Source organism: Miniopterus schreibersii (genome assembly GCF_964146895.1).
Source record: "Miniopterus schreibersii genome assembly, chromosome: 3".
In the NCBI taxonomy this organism is placed as follows: Eukaryota; Metazoa; Chordata; class Mammalia; order Chiroptera; family Miniopteridae; genus Miniopterus; species Miniopterus schreibersii.
In genome coordinates, this window is record NC_138103.1 from 58,823,795 (window position 1) to 58,841,678 (window position 17,884).

The following is a 17,884-nucleotide window of genomic DNA, read 5'->3' on the forward strand; positions in this document are numbered from 1 at the left end:
TATATGGCAGAGCAGAACTGGGACCAGTGCCCAAGTATCTTGACTCTTGGTGTGAAAGCAAAGAGAAGGAGTTTCGCATGGCCAAGTCATTTAGGACCTACTTGGGACTTTTCTTCTTCTGGCTGCATTTATTTCCTCTTTAATACTGCCTTTGATACTATAGAGCAAAGTCAGTGTGTATTTTATCCAGATTTCCTCTATTTCCAAATGGAGGACTGCTACATAATGTGATTTTTCTAAAGGGCCCTGAATTTTTTCCAGTATAGTATTTAGAAGCAAAATGATTTAAAACACAAGACAAGAAGTTACTAGTTCAAGTAACTATGTGTCTCTGGCTTAAATTTGCTGAGCAACCTTAGGTAAAACACTTAACCTTTCTTTCTCAATTAATCTGTGAAATGAAATTAAAATATTATCTTATACCAGTAAAGTAACAGTTAATAACTGATAGAAGACTTAGAGATTTACATATATTATTTACATAATATTTTGAGCAGGTCAGTGTTTCTTGGGCTAAATTAATAAAAAAACAATCTTATGAGTACAAGATTGAATGTGTAATTCCTTTCCTGATTAGACTGCTTGTAAAAGAAATCCACATTTTTTTCTACATTTGTGGTTGACTATTTCCCCCACTAAATTTACTGTCTCATCAAAGCAGTGTTTGTTCATTTGTAGAATCATTTAGCACGTATTGGACTGTGGGGACCTGAGATGGAACTTTTCCCATTTAAGAAAATAGCCACTCTGTATTTAGATTCCTGTAGGGGACACTTTAGGAGAGTGATGTTGTTATATCATGCCTACAAATACCTCATCTGGGTTTGGAGCCATTGATATATCTTCTCATTCAAGATAGTGGCACTTAGCAATTCAACAAGATGTAAGTTGGCTAATAAACAAAGCCAGTGTTCTCTAGGGGTTTGAACAACACTTCCTGTGTTTGACTCTGGTGGCCCTGAAGTTGTTTTAAGCCCGACACTGCTGGTGATGTTTCCCCTGGTGTACTGAACAGCTCATGCCATGTCAAAGGGCGTTGACCTTTTCACTCATAGAACAAAAAGACTGGAAACAAATTATGCTCTGAGAATTGGTCAAAGGATAACAAAAAAAGGGGGGGGGGGGCTGACACAAAAAACAAGTGATGAACACAAATTCTAAGCTTTAGAGCATTATCTTTAGCTCTCTAACCAACTTTTAAAAAAGTGTAACATGAGCATTTGTTTCAATTTACTCTGAAACCACCCACCCCCACGCCCTTGGCTCCTTTTGTGGAACATGATGAACCAACTACTGTTGTCTCTGCTCCCCCTGTCCAACTGAGTCTGTTCCAATTTATGAGCTGTCCACCACTGAGCTGAGGCTTGCAGAGAGAATGACTCATCTGCAGGTTTTGCTCGTGGTTTCTAAGAGTATATGCAGTGTGAAGAACTGGAGGATGCAGCATATCCAAACACATGCTAGGGTACATAATTTGAGTGGGAGGAAGAGAACAGGGCAAAAATAGAACTGTTGTTATAAGTCAAAGAACTGGAGGCCTGGACTAGCCTTTTCAGCTATGTAGCTTCAGCAACACCTACAGTTCCTTGCCAAGAATGGCATGCCTTATTAATGCAGTGAAAATGAGGAGTCCCTGGTGGTTTCCTTTGGAAACAAAAAGAGAAACAAAATATAAAAAACACTTAAGGTAAAAAGTAGTCAAAACCAAAATGAACAAATGATGCTGTGCTTCACTACTGTCTCAAGCTGATGGAAAAATAATTTTTCCTTATATTAGTGAAATTAGACAACAACACTAGCCCAAGATCTACTTGTGCAGATGACTGTGTTGGGTGAGCTGATCTTAGTCCATAAGATATTGTTTAGGATAGATCTTCCATAGTAAACCCAACTTAAATTTCACACAATTTTAGAGACTGCTCTCTTCTTTCTTCCAACTGCTCAAAGTCAGTTATGGAGACCCAGTTATAATCTCACGTTTAGAGTGTTCATCACTTCATCAGTGTTCTGCCCCTAAGTCAGCATCTGAAAACAGTGATCACAAAAGCTAACAACCAGGGGTCCATGTTCCAGCACACTCCACAGTGTGGCCAAAATAGCTTTCTTTTGCCTGAACTAACATTCCCTCGGGTTCTTAAATTGCACTCTCTCCTCTTTCCTTGCTTTGAGGCTCTTTGTTTTTGTACTTCTCTTTATCTTTGGCTCTCATTCTATTTCTCTTGCCTATTCAGGTCTCTCTGCCTTTAGTCTTTTCTTCTTCAATCTTTTCATTCAGTCTTTCCTCCGCTGTCATCCCACCTTCATCTATTTTCCTTAACTTATCATAACATTCAACTAAAGATTTTGTTTAAATAAGTTTTATAAATCTCTGCAGAAAAGTTCCAATTTTCTTTTCTTTACTAATCTATAATCAATTAAACCAAAGTTTTATATTACTCTCTTGGTTTCTTTTTTCTCATAGTAACTCTTGATAGAAAAAAGAAAATTGTGTATAAAGCAAAATGGATTTTAGGAGTAAAGCAGTTCAAGTTGCCCAAATAACCAGGAAAATCTGGTTTTTAACCAGTAGCTTTGAAAATAATTTCTCTTTTATTATCTCCAAAATGATTCATGAATAAAGATAGTCTTTGATTTAAATTATGGACAAGGCTATCAGGCTTCAGGACTTTTAATTGTAATTTAAATCATATGGTATAGATAACCCTTGTTTCAATTTTCATATCTTTTTTTTGTCAGTCTAATGTATATCCAATTATATTGAAGTTAAATCTTTACAAAATCTATAAACATATGGCAACAAATTCACCAATTCATCTGATAATCAAATAAACATAAATTAGAAGAAAAGTTATCTATTTCCTTTCTCCTGGTCAATCACGTAGGGAAGATGGAAAAAAAATTACACTCCCAATGCTTGAAATGGTTCTATGAAATTCTCTCTCTCCATATGTATATGCATATAGATACACACACAAGTGCATATACTCATAGTTTTTGTCCCAATAATTCCACTTTTGGTAACTTGTCTTAAAACAAAAATCCTAAGTTTGGGGCAGGGGTATAGTCATTATGATGTATTTTAGAGAATTATTTATATTTTTGTAGAAGATGAAGCAAATCAATGCTTAGTTATAAATAAATGATTAAGTAACATTTAAGTGTTTACTTATCTACTCAAAAGCATTTTATCAGACATTGAAATAATGGTTTTGAAAAAAATGGTAATAACACAGGTAAATACTTATGATGTTACAATTATGCAATTTATGCATAGGAAAAAAACCTTGAAGAAAAAATACAAAACTGTCAAAAATATTTGTATGAGTATTAGAACTATTTGTGTTGTCAAATTTTTATTAATGCACACATATAACCTTTTAAAACTCATATAAAGATTTATACCAGTCGCCATCCTCAATTCTTCCAATAAAACTGTATTATAGTTATTTTTGAGAATCTTAATGCTCTTGTATGGCTGATAACTTGGAGAAACATTGCACCAAAGTCTTCCAAACTTTAAGAATATTGAAAGGTGGGTGGGGGGAGGGGAGAGAGTGACCAAAGAATTTATGTGCATATATACACAACCCAAGGACACGGACAATGGTGGGGAGAGGGACTGGGGAGGGGGAAGGGGGGAGTGGAATGGGTCATTGGGGAGAAAAAGGGACATCTGTAATATTTTAAACAATAATAAAACTAAAAAAAAAGAAGAATATTGAAAGGTAATATCACTAAATTACTTTGAACTCTCAGGGAAAAATTATATTTGAACATGTGACCTCTCTTGATGACCATCATTTACATTGTGTAGCAAAGAGTTGCCCCCCCCCATTTTCACCAAGTAAAAATATTGTCCTCTAAATATAGTTAAGTAATTTTTAACGTCCAACTGTTGTAGCCTTACTCATACAAAAGAAAAAAAAGAAAAACAGCAGATAAGGAGAAGATGTGCAGAATTTGATATTACTACAGGAGAGGAGGGAAAAAAAGAGTAAAATGCAAACAGAATTCTTATTTCTATTACAAAACAATTTTACTTCTAAAAATTCCACTTTTCTTTGGGTAACATTTAATATCTGAGGCTTATACACAACACAGACAAAAAACATACCTGAACAATTGTGATTATGAGTGTTGTGTTAACAACTACTGCTGTTCTATCAAAACTGTGAACAGAGAATGGGTACTAATTAATGGGAGACATTACCAGGCGGGAAAAGTTGGGCAGGTATTCAATTAGCTGTCAAAACAGGAGCTGAATTCTATAGAACGGGTGTTCACATATCTGACAAAAATCGATCCTGAAACTTAGCTTTTCCATTTTTGCTTAGAAACAACATTACCCAGACTCTCACTTACTAATCTTTCAATAGCTTAGAATAATGGTGTTTATAGCGGGAAAATAAAATTTATTTTAGTACCTTTGAGATCAACAAAGCTACTGTGAATTGTGGCACAACGGGGATATACAGGTATTTGTTTAGATCCTTGCTTGAAACTATTTATTTCATCTTGTAGGATTGGACTTTAGAAAGATAGAGCATGGTTTGGGAAATAAATTGTGTCAAATATTTCGTTGAATAAAGGCCATAGAAAGCTTCAGAAAACATACTGCTTTTTAACTTGTAATTTCAAATATGTAAATTCTATTTTAACATGTGTGTTTAAAACTCCTGTGGGAAAAACAAATGTCACAGTGACATGTAAACAATAAATAAAATGTCTGTGGTCAGTAAATTAGTCATAAGTATTTTCAGTGAACATTGTGAGGACTTTGAAGAAAAGACAAAAAAATTAATAAACAACCTGATATTCTAAACTCCTTATTTCACGATGAAATGCAACCTGAGCAGAGCTCCTGTCTATATAATTTGGACATCTGACACAGTGTTATCATTATTCTTGGCAAAGGACCTTAAAGGTCTATTACTTGAATGACACTTAAAGGCAGATTCATCAAAAAAAGTCTTCCCCCAGCAGTGTGGTGATGGCCAGCAGGAAGAGGGAGGGGGCTGGTTGGAGGTGGGCAAAGGTGGAGAAAATGGGGACATCTGTAAGAGTGTCAACAATAAAAATAAAGTTAAAAAAAAGTCTTCCTTTTTCCATTAACTCCATACCTGAAGTTCCCACATTAGTTACTTGCTGTTAAAAGCATTGACAATCACTCGTGAAATGCTTGTTAGAACAACATGCTATAATAGTAAATTACAAAGGAGAAAGTACAAATGACCAATAAATCTGTGAAAAGATGCTCTACCTCACTAATAATTGTAACATATACTTTTCTAGCAAAAATCATTGGGACAATATTTATAAGAATGGAAAACTGAATACAGTCTAAATGTCCACCAATATGTTAAAGTATGTTATATCCATAATATGAACTACGTAATCTGGTGCTGCTAGGATAAGATTTAGATTATATTTATTGACACAGAAAAGTGTCTATGGCATATAATTGAGTTTAAAAAATCAGATTACATAACAGCTTGTGTAAATGAGACCATTTCTATAAAACTGTATACCTATGTCTATAAATGTATATATGTTTAGTGTTCTCTGGATAACTGCTAAGCCTGATGGTTTGTTACTTTTTGGGGGGCTTTTCTATACTGTTCAGATTTTTTAAATGTCTCTAGATCATTTTATAAAAAATTCTATAAAAACAATGCAAGCCATTCATAACATGCTTTTAAAAATCAGCTGTTGTCCTGGTTGGTGTGGCTCAGTTAGTTAGAGCATTGTCCCGTACACCAAAAGGGGGCAGGTTCGATTCCCGGTCAGGGCACATACCTGGGTTGCAGGTTCAATTCGTGGTCTGGGCAGGTGTGGGAGGCAGCCAATAGATGTTTCTTTCTCACCTCTGTGCCTGTCTGTCTTTCTCTGTCTCTCCCTTCCTCTCTCTAAAATCAATAAAAAAGTTAAAAATAAGTTAGTTGTTAAGTCTCCTAGAATGGTATAAAGTTCAACAGATAATTTATTATCTATTGATGACCTACCATGCATCAGTCTACTATTAAGCCTTTGGATAAAGTAAGACTAAAACATAATCTGTCCCTACTTTCTAAGTGCCCATGGTTTAGTAGATGAGATATATTTGTAAAGAAATCATTAAAAATCCATACAATAATATAAAAATGAGCAGAACAGATACTGAGGAAAGAAGAATCACCTATGACTATGGGGTAGGAGTTGAAGGTTAGGAGAGCTCGAACAGAGCAGGTAATGCCTGGGTAGGGTTTGAAAGGAAAGCGTAGAGTGTTTTCAGGAAGATGAGGAGGTAGGGAGTGTGAGAGGAGATGGAGAAGGGAGAACAGAACCTGAGATAGCATCATGTTTAGAGATGAGAACCTAAGGGGCTCAGGGCAGATGAAAATTAGACTGGACCGGCAGGCTGGAGAGAGACACACAAAATGTTTCCTAGGATTAGGAATTGGTTCTAATCCCCTTTCAGAGCTGATGTAATTACTGGACACAGCTGTAATTTTAATCAATCATGTCAGGGTTTTATAATTCAGACTTTAAGGGAGTGTCCGTACTTTATCATATTCTTTATGAAGAGATAGCTGATATCTGAACTCACCAGTTTAAGTGGCTTTTCCACTGCTCTGCTTCTAGTAGTTTGATTGATAAATTTAAGCTTGTAAAATAAGCAGTAAGTGAGATCTACAACATTGTTCTTGTAGACATCAGTTAGCTGTGCATGTCTGGTGGCTTTGCATGCTGGCAAACTGTCGTTTAGCTGGAACAGTCACCAGCCAAGTCCGGGGGAGGAGGCTGCCGCCTGAAAGCTGTCAATTTCTACCTCAGTGGTCGCTGTGACAAGCACTGCCGCCGACCACAATTCTCCGTTATTAAGTAACAGATCGTGTTCTTCTCATGCAATGTTATTGCAACACATATCAAAGTAAGGAGCTGCTTAGAACTTCCATTAAACTGGGAATTAGAAGGCTGGCCTATAGAAAAGACACTTGAAAATTACAAGTGGAAAGAAAATTAGGCTGATGTGCAACTAACTTCAGAAACTAATCAGGAGTAAAAATGCTTTTAGACAGAATTTCTCTCCGCACATAGAAATGATTCGGCAGCTTTCTTCTGTAGGTCTATCAACAACTTTGAATTGATTGCAATTTCACTGGCCACACTTCTTGAGCGGGGCCCTTGACAGGGACTGCTAATTGCGGTCCTGAAAGAGTGATCCTGCAACTTTGACAAAGCTCCACTAATCTTCCATCTGACATTTTGAAATAATTTTCATCTATGGTGTATTCAAAGGATTTGCAGACTGCAGTCCATAATAAACCTTGCTGACTGGTCACATTATACTCGTGTTTCTGTGTCCGAATGTTGCTGACCAGTCATGAGATAACTCAGGTCTGGACTTACATTAATTTAAATAATTTTAAGGTCTGAAAGCAACGTAGAGTTTTAAAAGAGTGGAAAAGTAGCCGGCCGCAAGGGCCAGTTCTGGCTTGAAATAGGCCGTCAGCAAGTTAAGAGGGTGCTGGGTGGAACAACTGATAAAAGTGATTGCAAAACACTTGGTGATATAAAGTGCTACATAAATACTACTTAATAATACTAATATTCTGAAGTCCCTAGAAGTGGGAGGCCAAGACCATATATTAGAAATATGAAACAATGCAGCCAATGCAGCAATTAAAAGTTTTTAAGGTAAACTTTATTTTAATATTTTTTGAGATAATTGTCATGTATGTGCATATCAGAAAATCAAGGAATTACTTGTCACTTTAAAATATAAAAATGAAGGATACATAAATAGTAGAACACAATAATTCGCAGGTTGTTTAACTCTTCAATTAACTCTTAAAATTTAAATAGAAAATTTTAAAGTCTCTTTATTTAGTGATTCCCACAGAGGGCGAAGTCTGCATTGGGAGTGAAGGCTCCAGGTTTGACCCTAAATCGGACTGACAGGATAGTGTAGAGATCAAACTCAGCTTCAGAGCCAGGCAACCCGGATTCAAGTCTCTTTTCTGACTTCTTAGATGTGTGTCCTTGGGGGAGTAACATGAGCTGTGTTATCTACTTTATGGGGTTTCAGTGAAGAAAAATACATCCAATGCACTGGCACACAGTAAGTACTCCAGAGGGGTTAGATACTCTGATTCTTATTGGGCAAAACAAAAAGCATTTATCATCTGTGAAGTCCAGTTCTATATAAAGTATGGAGATTAGGAAAGAAAAAAAGGGTAATAAATGGATATTGACAAAATTTCAATGCCTAAATCTATTAGGTAAGCACTTCAAGCTAACACCCTTTTCTGAAGGGTCACCATCCCCATTAACAACATAAGGAAGTTGCCCAGCTGAGCAGCGGTTGAGCATCAACCTAGGATCCAGGAGATTGCAGGTCGATTCTCGGTCAGGGCACATGCCTGGGTTGGGGGCTCAATCCCCAGTAGGGGACCTGTAGGAGGCAGCCAATCAATGATTGATGTTTCTATCTCTCTCTCTCTCCTCTCCTCTCTCTGAGATCAATAAAGATATAGTTAAAAAACAAAACAAAACAAAACAAAAAACATAAAGAAGGCTCAGAGAAGCCCTTCAGTAAAACTTGTTTTTCTTTTTTAACCCAATATTTCAAACTTTCTTTAAACATGTAATACTTATACTTTTTAGACACCTGTTAACATCTCTTAGAACAGTTTGAGATATACTAGATGAGAGATTTTCCATTCTGGTCTATAAATGAAACTTTAAAATTTTTTTAACTTCTTATTTGAAAATAATTTCAAACATACAGAAAAAATGTAACATAAATAGTTCTAAAATATTCAAAATATTTGCCCCAAATTTATGTATGTGAACATTTTGCCTCCATCTTTTATCATTTGCTATCTATATCTACCTGTCATGTATGATTTACATTGTTTTCTGAAACATTAGAGAGTAAGTTATATACCACATGGCCCTTTATTCCTAAAAACTTCAGTGTATGTTTCCCAATAGGGATATCCTCTCACATATTCACAGTTCAATGATCAACTTCAGTAAATTTAACATTGATACAGTACTTTAATTTTTTGTCCATTTTCCAATTAAAATATTAACCCCATAATGTCCTTTATAATATTTTCCCTTCAGTACAGGATCTAGGTCAGATAGTGCATTTAATTATTATATCTCTTCTGTCTCCTTCAACCTATAACACTTTCATGGTCTTTCTTTACTTTTAAGGACATTGATATTTCCCTTTTTAAAAAAACAGAACATTGTTCAATTTGGGTTTGTCTGTTTATTTCTTCATGAAATTTCATATTCAGTTTATTCATTCTTGGCCAGAACACCTAGGTAACGTGCCCTTCTCAGCATATCATACTTGGAGATGTGTGATGCCCATTTATTCCTCATTGGTGATAGTATTTTTATGTGACCAAAGTGTTATTAATTTCTCTACTATAGAATTGCTATCTTTTCTTCCTTACTATTAATAGGCAGTCTTTGGAGACATAATTTAAGACCATACAAGTACCTTGTGCTCCTTGTCAAAATTTCTCCCTAGATTTAGCACCTATTGATGAATTTTGTCTGACCCAGTCTTTTCTATAATGACTACAAAATGCTGATTTTTCCTACTTCAGCACTCTTTCTACATTTATGAGTTTACAATTGACATTTAACCTTAATCAAGAGCCTTTCCTTTTTATTTATCTATTTATTATTTAATTGTTGGGATGGGCTAATAAATTCCTATTTTTCAATAGTTTCAAAATTCATTATTGTTCTTAACTATTTTAGTCAATATCTTGTCTCAGATCTGGTCAAGGGCTTCTTCTTTTTTCTTGTAACATGACCCATTATTTTGTTGATACTCTCTGACATAACAAAATATTCCAGGCTCGTCTTTTATGATCTCTGCTCTCTGCTACTTCTCTGAGGAGTTCTCTTCTTATTATTAGAGAGATGAGGTATGCTCATTGCTTTTTGGGTGTCATTGTTTCTTGGCCCTTTGAAGGGATCTTTCTAGTGTCTAAACATCATGACATTATGTAGTTGATAGATAGATGATAGATGATTAGATAGATATAGATGATAGGTAGATAGATGATAGATGATAGATAGATAGATAGATAGATAGATAGATAGATAGATAGATAGATAGATAGATGATAGATGATGATAGATAGATGATAGATAGATAGATAGATAGATAGATAGATAGATAGATAGATAGATAGATAGATAGATAGATGATAGATAGATAGATGACAGATAGGTAGATAGAGATATATGAATAATTTTTTGGTTTACTCTAAGATAAAAATTTGGCAATGGTATGACAAAAATTTAGTGGTCATCTACTGACTCTAAACTAATGCAAGAATCTGATACACAAATATAATAAACTTCTAATATAATGAATTTACTATAGTCAAATCTTGCAGAAAAGTTTCATTTGTATTTTAGTTTTTATGATAACTATATAAATATTTCCTAGTGATATCTTATTTACCTGTGCATTCTATTTTCCTCACCTTTCTCAGGTGACTATGATTTCTTAAGCACATTCGTGAGTACTAAATCTTGATTTTTTTTTTAGGACTTTGCACAAAACATACATCAATTTGATACAGGCTAACATAACAAAAAAGAATGGAATTTATTATAAAGATATAAATATGTCTTGTGAAGCAGAAGGGCCGCATTATACCCATTCTTCATGAAAGGCAGTGATCCAGAGACTGTTAGGACCCTTTCCTTTTAGTTTCTTTTTAAGCGTTTCATTCTTCTATCTTAAAGTCTAGCTTTCTCTATTCCTACAAACATGTCTCTCACAATCCCTGAATTTATAGGTTATGGTTTTTGCAACATGTAGAAATAATCTAACTAGTAATCTTAAAATTCTAGTTCCATAATTAGCATAAGAGGAGCTGAACCTAGGTTAGGTGTCCATCCCTGGCCCAATCGGCCATGGTCATGGAATATAAACACGGCTGACATAGGGTTTTTCTGTCAATTGTAAAAAACCATTTTAAGATAAATCCTTGCGAATTGGGCAGAGTATCACAAAAGAGGGGTATACTGTATTCACTCATATGTCATATTCAATATAGCATCTTCCTAAATATATAAACTAAAGGAAGTGTGCCAGGATGAGGATTTTCACTGGAAAGAGAAGATTTAAGTATCCTTAATATATGGAGAATTGCTCTTAACAAGGGGAAAGGGGTATAAAAGGGCCACAGAGTGTGTAAATAAGCTATTGCGTCCCCTTTCAGAATATATATGTGGATTAACAATGGGAGATAAAGTTTGAAAGCCAGTGAATTTTACTTTGCTTTCCCCCCACTTATTATTAGTGAGACATAAATTTTGTAAACTTTACAATGTATTGTTATTGTAACTCTTAGGACAACCAGACAGATGGGAATCCCTGACATTTTGTTTACTGATGAATTCTTTTGGGTCCCTTAGAGGGGTCACAGATGCCAGCAGTCAGAGAGTTCCTGTGGGACTGACCTTGAACACAGTGGAGGTAGACAGCCCTAGGAAGCATGGTTGGAACTCAGTCTATTGTAAAATTAGGTAGCAGCAGGAGGTAATAAAAGCATTCATATTTATGTTTATAACATCAATTACATGAAACCTTTCATGCATATTACCTTATTGGATTTTCATTCCAAAAACCAAATTGGTGAAATCTGAGAGTATTGGCTTTGTCAACTTTACCATACAGATGTGAAAAGTAAGCCCAGAAAAGTTGTGCCAAGAACACAAAACTGGTCATTGAGCCTGTAGGTTCCCTTGGTTTGTGCAAGCACAATATTTAAAAGCAACAGCAAGAGTTTAAATCCTGGCCTTGTGATTGATTAGACCAAGCCTGATGCTAAGGTAAAGTGCTGGCTGACAACTATGCAGCACATAAATGAATGAACAGGAGCATGTAAGATTTTTATTCTAGATGCCTGAGTAAAAGGAAAACTCCAGACTCTCTCAATGGGTAAAGACTTGGCCCTGCATTTGCAAGTTAAAAAAATATTTGTTAGTCTTATAAGGTCACATATTTGTTATTTTCTAATTTATTCAAATGGATATTACGTGTGTGTGTGTGTGTGTGTGTGTGTATTTTACTAAATCTGCTTTGGAATTTGGAATGTGTTAAACCAAAAAAAAAAAAAAAAAAAGCATCAAAGTTTATTTAGTGTAGAACTCAGAATAAGAATGTAGAAAGAGCTTGAAATCATTGAGTAGATTTTAATAAGGAGCCTTTTCTAATGGGAGGATTATTTACTGAACCCTGTGTGAGAGAGGGCAGGTCATAGTGATGTCCCAGGAATGGTGCCACTTGCTGAATTTGTACTGTGGCTGTGTCACTGGCTTTCCCCTCTTGCTCAAATGCTTGGTTTCTCAGGCGGGGAAAGGCATCGGATCTTCTTTGGATGTCCTTGACACTCTCTTTTTTGTACAGCAACATGTGTTCCACCCCATGCTTTTCAATCACTGCTCTGTGCTTCCCACACTGATTTTCAACTTGCGTCTTTGAAGCCCATGGGTACTGTTTGCTGGATCTTAAGTGATGATGAGGCTAGATGGCAATCCCCAGAAAGATATGCACTACATTTCAAGCTTTTATGCCACAAGCATGCCATTGGTTGTCAGAAATAGATGGGTGTGACTTCCAACTCAATGTCCTGCAATGAAGGAAGCTAGAAAATGGTACCTAAGGAATTGTACTTTACGATTAAAATCCCCACACCAACTTTCTTATCAAAAGAGGAGGGAGGGAAAAACAGGTGCAATCTTACACAAACACAGACTTTTTAAAAAAACCAATCCAAAGAAAAGTTAGGCTAGCTCCCAAGACATGTCAAACCCCAAGTATCTGCCAGCAGTCTGTGAGACCACAATGTTCAAAATTGACCAATCCTCCCAGACACGTTTACAATAAAGAGGTCATGTCTCAATCAAATGCAACTTACTTCTTGCTAGTTCAAGTCTACGTGCTGAATTTGCTTTGCTGCATCCACATTTTCGGATGTTAAGTGAGGCAAGAGACCTCTAGCAGTTCAGCCGCGGGGTGGGGAGAAAAGTCTTTTTCAATGTAATGGCCGTATTTTAGTTAACATGTTGTCAGTCTTTAATGACTAGTGGTGTAACAGCTGGTTTTGATGTAATTTCTTTTGAGACCACTAGATTACAAGCAGTTTATTGCATTCTTCCTCTCACACTGCTCCCTGGATACAACCTAAAGTCAAAAGGTTAAAGGTCTAAAGCCATAATCTAAAGGATTTGTCATCATTTAACAGGTCACTTGTTGCTATGTACTATGCAAACTGAAAAATTTTTAGTGAGCTGGTCATCCTGATTATATGTGTATATAAATATATAAATTTATATATATGCATACATATGTACATACACACACATACAGAGATTTTTTTCTATTTCAACAGGAAGAAATTGAGAATTTTCTATTTCAAACTGTCAGAAATCAAAGAGTACATTTAAAATGAATGTGTTAGTTTTTCTAAGGGTGAAAGAAAGAATATGTTAAAAATTTAATATAAGTTTTGTTGAAAGGATCTGAAATTGGGAAGTTAACTTCTGCAGAAACATGTTAAGATGACACCAGATCTTAGAAAGAGTTGTAGGTAACATATCCAAAACTAAACGTGAGAGAGACAAAGGGATGGGGTCAGACAACTGAGGGAGTGCTAAAGGTCACAGAACCCTATTGTTGGTTCATTGTAGATTTGTAGCTTTTCAATCTGTCAGAGCCTGACAGTTCAGCTGTGCTGTACTAGCCAAAGGCCTTCTTTGTTAAAGAAGAAGCTATTCTTTCAAGACTGGGCTTGGTAAAACAGAAAATCCAGAAGAGAATGTATGAAACAGAAGCTTTTTTTCCTTCTAGACATCACTGGTGGATTTGAGGGAGTTTTGCAGAGTGTGTGTTCCTATGTAGAACTCTAAAAGAAATAGAGCTGATTTCCATTGTGTTTGACTCTATCCTAGTTTAGAATGTCTCTTTTTTTAACATAAAAAAAATTCATGTTTTTATATTCTCACAAAATGCTGTAAGTAAAATTTTGGAGATTTTTCTAGGCAGTTTGGAGTTTTTCAAACTCATGGTTCATCCATAGCATCACCATTTTGGACTCTTCTTCAAGATGGTGACACATGGTGCCAGTTCAGTCAATCCCATTTTCTGTGTATCTATTGCCCTCTAGGGACTCCAATATGAAAACTAAACTAAACAGAAACATTCAATATGGCCACTTGACCATAATCATATGCCGATGGCTTTTCTTCCCATCATGCATTCAAATTTAATCTCAATTTTTATTTTTGTAAACCTGTATTTACCATTCCTGTGGTTTAACTAAAATTAATTTAAAAAACAAACCTGAAATCTTCTTTTAACCTCTAGATATAGGCAACTATTACAACTTGGTAATATTGACTATTTTCTATTTGGTTTTCTGAGTTTAATAGAAATAGAAAAATAGCAGAACTTTTAAATCACTCTACTTTGAAATCTTGGAGCCTTCATTTTCATAGTAGGCAGCAATCTGCATCTAATAGTCTTTTATAAAAATAATATGTTAATGGGGATTCTTGCCTGAGAAATAATTATGGGTAGAAAAAAACCTGACTGTAGTAGTAACAAGAAAAAAGATTTCTGCATTTAAAAAATTAGTTTTGTATTTTAGAGTTCAGGTAAACATTGTATGAGTAAAATGTTTAGTGGAAAGTCACAGTCATGCTAAATCCATAGTTTCTTCACAGAAAAAGGAATAGCCCATATTAACTGGACATGTTTTAGGCTATGCAGGTGTGTCTTCCTTGCCCACAGCTAACTACAGGGGTGCCTCCCCGACCTGAAGGCAATAATCAACAGGCCCAACAACTGCCTGTGAGATAGCCTAGGGTGAAAATGTATTTTGAAATAGAAAATTCCTAGACCAATCTGATGCTCACATTTGCAGATATTTGAAAAATATGGAGAGTATCAGATAGTTGGCAGCTGGTCATAATGATCTTGATGCTAGACTATATGAACTAGAGTTATAATGAAAGAGAAGCTATGAGGTAGAGAATAGATGCAAACTGAATCCAGATGGTAAGAAGAGAAGGGCACACAGAAAAATAACCAAAGAATGAGAGAGAACTATGTTATGTTAATGGTTTACCCTAACTCTGAATAGGGTAAAAATTCCATGAAACCTAGTCACCGCGATCTCAGAGCTGGTAAAAATCTGGAATGACCTTCTAGTCAACCTCTTGGAGAGTAGGTTGTATCTCTATTTCAACTGATCTTCTTTCATAATGTGTTCTTTTATTGTAAGTTTTATTTTATTTTTTTATTTGATGTTTCAAACCTACTGTTTTGTGGTCTCTTCAAGGTTATTTTATTAATTCAAGGTCTTGGAATGCTATTTTCCTATTTAGACTCTGTAATTTCTCTCATGGTAAAACATATACTATATGATTTATAGTTTTTAATTGTACATTTCAGCTATGGTTGTTTTTCAAGGGAAAATTTTTTTGCCCTTGATTTTGGAAATGTCCAAATTTTATATTTTTTGCATTAGTTTCTCCTAGGCACCTCAGACGTTCTATTGGTCTTTAACTAGGCTTTATCCTAATCTTTTCATGGGATTTCACAATGATGCCGGAGGTATAATTCAGATTATAAACCCATGTGTGGGGAAGACCTGGAGATATTGTCTCTCATGGCACTTTTTTTTTTTTGCTTTCACTTTTCTAGATCTATGGGTAACAATTTTGCAACTCTCTTTCCCATAGGATGAAGTTGTTGCAGGATACCAGGTTTATGCAGCACATTTAGTTTTAATATCACACTTCTAATGAGCCCAAAGCCATGTGTCTTGAAACTAAGTATTAAGATCAGTGTTCTTAATAATGAGGTTTACAATGAATATCTCCTTGACCTAACATAGTGTCAACTAATATAAGTAAATATCTGTCTTTAAGTTTCTTTTTCATTCTTGGTGTCTGAGAATTTCTTTTCTTACTTAGAACTCAGCCTTATATTTTAAAATTCTTTTAAAACACTTTATCAGCAAGTGTGTGCTTATAACCAGGTAAGGTAGTTTTCATTAGCTCAGTATGCCCTGTAGGAAAACTATAAAATGAAAGAGTTCACACAAATTGGGTTTGGTAAATCCGTTTCACCTTATATGTTATTCCTGACAATTGTTAGTTGCCATATGGGGCACTGGGCTACCCATGGTGTGAAACTCAGTTTGGGAACTGAGGGAAAGAATGTTGTAGTCAATTAGTAATATCTGCATGGGTGTTTGGGGTGATAAGTGTTAAAACGGATATCTTATATTACTCACAAGGATCAAATAAGTTCTAAGTTTTTTAAGCATTAAGGTTCAATTATATCTTAGTGTGTAAGTATACCTTTTAAATTTTTGATCAATTTTTAAAAATTAGTGAAATATTCTTGATTTTTAAGTTAAAAAACAGGTTGAGAACACTGTCATTTTACTGTACAGGTGTCTTTATCTTTACAAATATTATTTTGCTCAGATATTTTCTTAACACAGCCCATTAACACATACTGACTTTTTAAGAAACAAAAAGCAATAAACATATGAGCATCCATAAATATATGATCTTTATTTTTTTGGTAAAGGAATTATGCAGTTCACTGAAACACATCTCACAGCGAAGCACCAAAACTTGGACCTTCATGGCTTCTTTTACTATTTTTTAATATGCATTCTTCTTTGCCCTATTAAAGGTTTTTCCCCAATTAGTCAGACTCTCATGGTTTCCTCCAGTACATTTTACACAAATGTATTACTCACACCATTCTTGCAAGTGAATCTGAGACAACTTCCTGTTTCTCTGTTTGTTTCTGAATAATTTTATACAGAAGAACCGGAAAGAAGGTGTGGCACAAAGTACCCCATATGTATGAACATCCTGCATTTCAAAGGGATGTTAGCACAGCTTTTCCCCTCCCTTAGATATGATGTATTACCTCTATACCAGCATCATTCATCATATCACTACCTATTGGACACCTGGACAAATAGTTTGTATGGCAAACCTTTTCATGAAAGTCTTCTTCATGGCTTGATAGAAAAAGAGGAAATAGATGGGTGAGGAAGCTGGGAAATCTTTCCAGTGTTGTTTTTCAGCTTAATATGAATGAAAAGCATTTTGCACTGGGAACTTGTATCTTTTGTTTAGTAGCATACTTGCTGGCTGTTAGTTTCATCAGACTCAGATAAGGTTTGTGGTGTACTGATAAACGTTAACAACCTCTATTTGTAGCACTTATCAATTTTTGAGGTTTTTCCCTCCGCAGACAATTTTAAGATCTCAATTCAATATCACTAAGGGTGGAGTTTGGATGAGATGCATAAAAATAGCTCTCATGAGCTGGTAAGAGCTGGCTCCAACACCACTCAATCAAACTCAAATTTTTAGAAGAAAGAGATTTTGTATAACCTATTATACATATGCAACTATAGTAAATTTGATACAAGGTTAGGTATTTAAAACCTTAAGCTTTATATACCAAAGTATCAAGTCCTAGCAGTCTATAGTGACAGAAACAGGAATATTATATGGATAAAATTAAATTCATGGATATACCCAAAACCGACTGTTAGGCTTCAGCTTCTGTATTATATCAGATCATTAATTAAAACATCAAACAAGTAACAAAAGAAAGGAAATTGCTCTTTCCTACCTTTTCTGTTTCCATCCTGACCCAGCAATGCCCCAAAGTTACAGATAATCTAAAATCTAATGTAATATATATACATTTACATAATTGATAGGGCAAATCTGGAAAAAGGAAAAAATCTTTCAAAATAATTTACTTCATTGGCAGAAATTAATATATTTAATTCGATTTTTGCATAATGTAATT